The 5,618-nt window shown below is 33.0% G+C and overlaps 1 long non-coding RNA gene across 1 annotated transcript; it reads left to right on the top strand.

The window, feature by feature from the left end:
- Nucleotides 1–370: 370 nt before the first annotated feature.
- Nucleotides 371–5,618, top strand: LOC138339100 (uncharacterized). The gene is made up of 2 exons (XR_011212151.1): nt 371–4,234; nt 5,197–5,618. It is a non-coding gene; the product is annotated as an uncharacterized lncRNA (long non-coding RNA).

The following is a 5,618-nucleotide window of genomic DNA, read 5'->3' as shown; positions in this document are numbered from 1 at the left end:
AGAATACATATAGCTTCAGTTAGATACAAAACTAATCTAGTAATAATTTACAGTTATTTGATGGATAAAGTGTGTGACCTATTTGAAAATGATCTTCTCAATAGATATGATCTGTTCTAGTGGTGGATGTAACGAATTTTCATGATGTGTTACTAGTGGTACATGAAAACGGACATGTTGATTGTTAAGTGCAAATACTAACTACTTTAGGAGTTATCTGTTGTATTACATGCTCATACGATAAGATTTGGTGTTGAATTCATATTCAAGATACCAACTAGCTTGTTAGTACGAGGTGGATGTGTTAAACATTATTTATAAGGAAGCTTTTAATGGTGGATCTTTGGTATGATATTGATATGTTCAGGTTGTGAAATGTATTTTGTGGATGGTAAATGAGTGGTGATTCCATCGTAAAGTCCGAGAAATTGGATCAATATGAATGATAAACTTATAAGTAAAGGAAGTCTCAAAAAGTATACTTGTGTGAATGTAATTGAGAATTTCAGTAAGAATGTGCATATAAATTGAGTAAGTACCTTGGATGGTTGGCATAACTAGGTTTGGATTGTCATGTTAATGGCGAGGCTAAATTCGTAGTGAGGGAAATGACGAACTAAGCATGATGATTATTTTATGACGCATTATGATTGAAATGCAACTATATGATACGGGTGTTGGTCTAACCGATTTTTGTATGGCAATGATGAATTTTGAGTATCTAAGGTTATGGTTGTTTCTATTTCATAAGTAATGTGGTGTTATGGTAATGATTAAAAGGAGTTGGGATGTCATCAAACAAAAATTGAAAAGAGCTAGAGACATAATGGAAAGAATTAGTGGTAAATAGTTTAACTTTCAGAGCGAGGATAAAACTAGGCTATTTTACATTGTTTGCAAGGTTTGAGGATGTATCTTCAAAGGAATTTGGAGAATTGGGTTCAGAGACAAGTGATTTTACCTGTTTCATCCAGATTATGATATAATAGTGTCACAAGCTCAACAGATTGATTAAACAAAAATAAACTATTGGATAAAACTTGAGAAAGGAGTGTACGGACGTTCAACTCGAGTATGATGATTAGTTCTTTTGTGGTTTTGATTTGGTAAGGAGTACTATAAGATTTTTAGAAAAAGATATGGTAGGGTCAATGAAGAGGCGATCAACGATAAGTAAAATACGTTAAGTAAATTTTTTTTTTGGTATGAGCTAACGTTGTAAGATAATGGGATTGTGTTACATGGTTGGGATCAAAACTTCAAGTTTACATGGCAAGTTTAGATTTGTGATAGTGTATCTTGTCAAGGTATGAATTGGTAAGGTCAGAAATGATCGATCACACTGAGTATGAAGCATTTAGAAGGACTTAAAATTGAGTAGTACATTTGGTTACTTTTGATTGTTATACATAAGATTTCTCATATTGTTGGCCAAAAAAAAAAGACTGGTAAGTGAATTAGCAAAAAGGAGAAAAATTATGGTGTATTGAAGAATTCAAGTTATTTGAAGTTTCCGTCGTGGAAAGATTTTAAGAAAGGCAAAGGAACAATAAGACCTCTCGTACAAACATTGGAATCGGAGGTGATGGTTGTAGTGATTTCGCCTTTGAGTTTAGATATGACTATGAGATGTGAACTAGTTCGGCACCTACTTACTATGGGTTTATTATTAACTTTTCTAAATATTAAGTTTTGATTGGATTACAATAAATGACGTAAGGAAGATTATACATGGTTATGTCGAGCAAGATTGTTCAGAATGTGATTAAGTAACAAATGGATGCTAATTAGTGTGGACCCACAGTTTTACATGATTAATGGGGATTGGAGGGGATTAAAATTATTTTGTTGACGAGACAAAATTGATTGTTATAATGTGTTACATAGGCATTTTATGGTGAGTAGAGGTTATGAGATTATAGTATACATAAATATTGGAGTGATCAAGGGTTTCTTTGAGTTATCGCATGAGGTAAATGATGGTACAGATGGTGGTTGAAAATGTTATGTGAAAGTTTAGGTGAAGTTGACATTAAGTGTGACTTAATTATTTTACCCTAAAGGAGAAATATAGATTTGAAATTAGTGTTATCGGTCTTGGGTGTGACTTATATCTATTATGGGACGCTTAAATGGAAAGATAAGAAACTATGGTTCAAAGTCTTGGAGACTACAATGTGCTTGCTAAGGAGAACGTGATACGTAATGACGGTGTGAAAGTAAGGTAAATGGTTGGTGTGGTTATGATATTTGTTAATATTAATAGTGTTGGCTTTGATGGAGTACTGTGAGAAGTATGCAGGGTTTGGCAAATCCAGCATGTGTAAAATTGTAATGGAGATCAGACTGGTTGATTTTGGGTGGGAAAAAAAATTAAATAAAAAATAAATAAATAAATTGAGGGATGTAATCAGATGAATGAAAATATTGATATTGGAATTATGGATAAAGTATCTAGTGTTATTCGACCTTGATTCCGTATATTCTTAAGTTGACCACCTACTTCGTTTCGAACATGATTTGGAGTATGATTCATTGCATATGCCCACGTTTTTTTTACATCTATGGGTGAATTCCTAGTGGTGGATCGAATGTACCGATCCTCTTATGTCATCTTGATAAGGTCTATGATGGTTTGTGTAATAGGTGTATGTGATCGTTAATCTAGGTTCACTTCAGATTGTAGTGGGTATGGATTCAGAATGTTATCCTTGTTATGTAAGAAAAGATTTGTTGTGATGATTGTGTTATGTTCCAGTGGGTTTCAGTTTAGATTGGGTTCATTGGTTGGTTTATGGCGTGATATGTAAATCTTCTGAAGTTTTATTCAAAACTTCAGTACTTGGTAGTTGATATTTAATGGAATGTGCTAAAGATGAATTGATCACTTGGAGAGATGAACACGACTTTGAAAATCATACCTCAAGTTTTTGGTCATATTAGTTATTCTTCCTTCTCCTACTTTATGTTCGAGGACGAACATGATTTTTAGTGGTGGATAATGTAATGATCCTCTTAGTCGTTTTAGAAATTTCAACCATTATTTTTATATTGACCTTTTTAGTAGATTTTATATTTAATTTATATGACTTATAAGAATGAGTGACATTATTTTTAAATTTAATAAAAGATTATTTTGTTGCTAATAATAATGGAAAAAAAAGAAAAGAAAAAGGAAATTAATTCAATGAATAAATAAAATAATATAAAAAGAAAAGGGGCAAAGTGCCCTAACTTTTTAAAAGCCTGTGACGGCTCAAACGAAGAAAAAAAAACACAAAGAATACGCAGAAAAGAAAAGAAAGAAAGAAAAGAAAAGAAAAAAAAAGAGGAGCAAAATCAATATTTTTATCTCAAGGCGTCAAGGTAATTATTTTCATCCTTTTGATTAAGTTTTTAATGTAATTAGGAGTAGATTTCTAAGTTAAAACGTGTATAATTTACACTAATACGTGAAACTAGTTTTTTATTTCGTGTACATGTGAACATGTTATTTACATATAATTATGGACTAGAGGGTATTAAATGAATTATTATTGTTGGTGGATGAAACAATACATGTATAAAAGATAAGTTTTATGATGATTAATACTTTTAATTCGTTAAGAGTTAGATAGGAAATTGAAGTGGGTTACTGTAGGTTTGTAAAGAAAAAAAGGATTTGTGAGTTTGTTTTGAAAGTTAATGGTAATGGGTGGGTACTAAATATATAGGAATTTAATGTGTGACATATAGATTCTGAAAATTTGTTGGGGTTTAATTTTATTTAAATCTTCTTATAATTATTATGAAATTTGTCAAAGTGATAGTGTCATAACTAGTTATAGATATGTAATTGGGTTTTTTTTTGGAAATTATTGATGGTGTTCCCTTTGAAAGTATGTCAAGATTTCCAATGGAATATTGATATGCCGTCAATAGCCATTTTGGGATAATAATTGGACAATTATATTATATGGAAACTATTAGGGTTGTAGTGTTTGGAGAAATTATGACTTAACTTTTGACTTGAAATTTAAGAAATATGAGATTTGATTAATTAGTTAGAATCAAGATTGAGAAACTTTATTATAAATTTGGATAAATTGTTGGGTCAAAATTAAACAAATAGTAATATGAGTGTTGTAAGATTTGAACTCTTATTGTGGTTATTAATCTGAATAGATTGTATTGATTTGAAAGTACAACAAAGGAGGAAGGCTAAAATCCCGAAGTGATTGTTCGATAAATTGAGGTAAGTGGATTTCTAAACTCTTGTTAAGTGTATGAAATGCGTGTATGTCTTTGTGGTATATGTTGGGAGTAACGGGATTGGTGATGGATTGACTTGCCCACATTGATTAATTCTAATGATGAAAAAAAAGGGATAATAAAAGGCAATGTGATCAATTGTTTATGTGTGATGTGTTGAGAAAGGGTTGAAGACTTGTTGAATCATTGTTGATGTGACTTCATGTTTGTGTGGTTGTGAAGTGTGCGATGTTATGAAAGTGGTCATCTCCTCATTATTTGTGTGAACTTGTCATCTGCATTATTCTGACGCATTGGTTGTCACAAGTGTTATGTGCATTGAAAAAGAATGAGTACTTAAGAGGATATACCATTTCGAGGGACGTATCGCGCGCCGCGATAGATACTATATTTCGAGGGACGTATCGCGCGCCGCTATGGTTACTATATCGAGGGTCGTGTCGTGCGCCGCGACAGATACATGGACAGATATGTCCCCCATGGGTCCCGGACTGAGAGACAGCGGGTGTGTATCACTAGGTCAGACATGCATCATTATACTTGACATTGCATTCCATTGCATTGCACATACTTACCATTAGTGAACTTGATATCGTATTTTGTTGATCTTTTGATTGCCTTTCTGCGGAACTTGTGATTGATCATTATTGAGCTTGTTATTGCGGATATATAATTTGTTGAAGTATTGTTGTTGAGGATATGTAATTTGTTAAAGTGTTGTTGTTGAGGATATGTAATTTGTCTAAGTGTTGTTGTTGAGCTACGTGCTGTGTAAACTATGAGCTGTTAGGTTGGGTTGATTTTAATGCAGGTTGTAGTTGTGGAGGTTCGGTTGGGGTGGTAGGAGTACCCGTATTTCATCCCCTTAGCCTGTGTTTAGAGGTTTACTTGCTGAGTACCGTGTGGTTTGGTACCCACCCCTTGCTTCTACAAATTTTTTTGTAGGTTATGAGCCTGGATTTTTGTTGTACTTGTTATTCTCTTCTTTTCCCAGGCTTCTTGGAGATTTGTGAGGTAGCTGTTTCCATCGCAGCAGACTTTCTTCTCCTTAATTATGATCTTGTTCTATTCTAGAAACAAGTTCATTTGAGACTCGAGTTTTTTTCTTTTGAATCAATTGTAATACTTTAGAGGCTTGTACACGTGACTACAAGGTTTTGGGGGTTTTATTAAGTTACTTATATTTTATTTCCGCACTTTATTGTAATGGTTGAGTTTTAGGCTGACTTGTCTTGGTGGGATAAGACGAGTGCCATCACGCCCATTTTTGGGTCGTGACATCTTTGACTAATTTTGATTTAATTTGGTTGATTAGGGGTTGCTCATATATTTCTTCTGATGACACTTATATTGATATCGTTCATGTA

This window comes from Solanum lycopersicum, chromosome 10, assembly GCF_036512215.1.
Source record: "Solanum lycopersicum chromosome 10, SLM_r2.1".
Classification (NCBI taxonomy): domain Eukaryota; kingdom Viridiplantae; phylum Streptophyta; class Magnoliopsida; order Solanales; family Solanaceae; genus Solanum; species Solanum lycopersicum.
The sequence above is the reverse complement of the archived record's forward strand: the minus strand, read 5'-3'. Positions and strand labels throughout refer to the sequence as shown.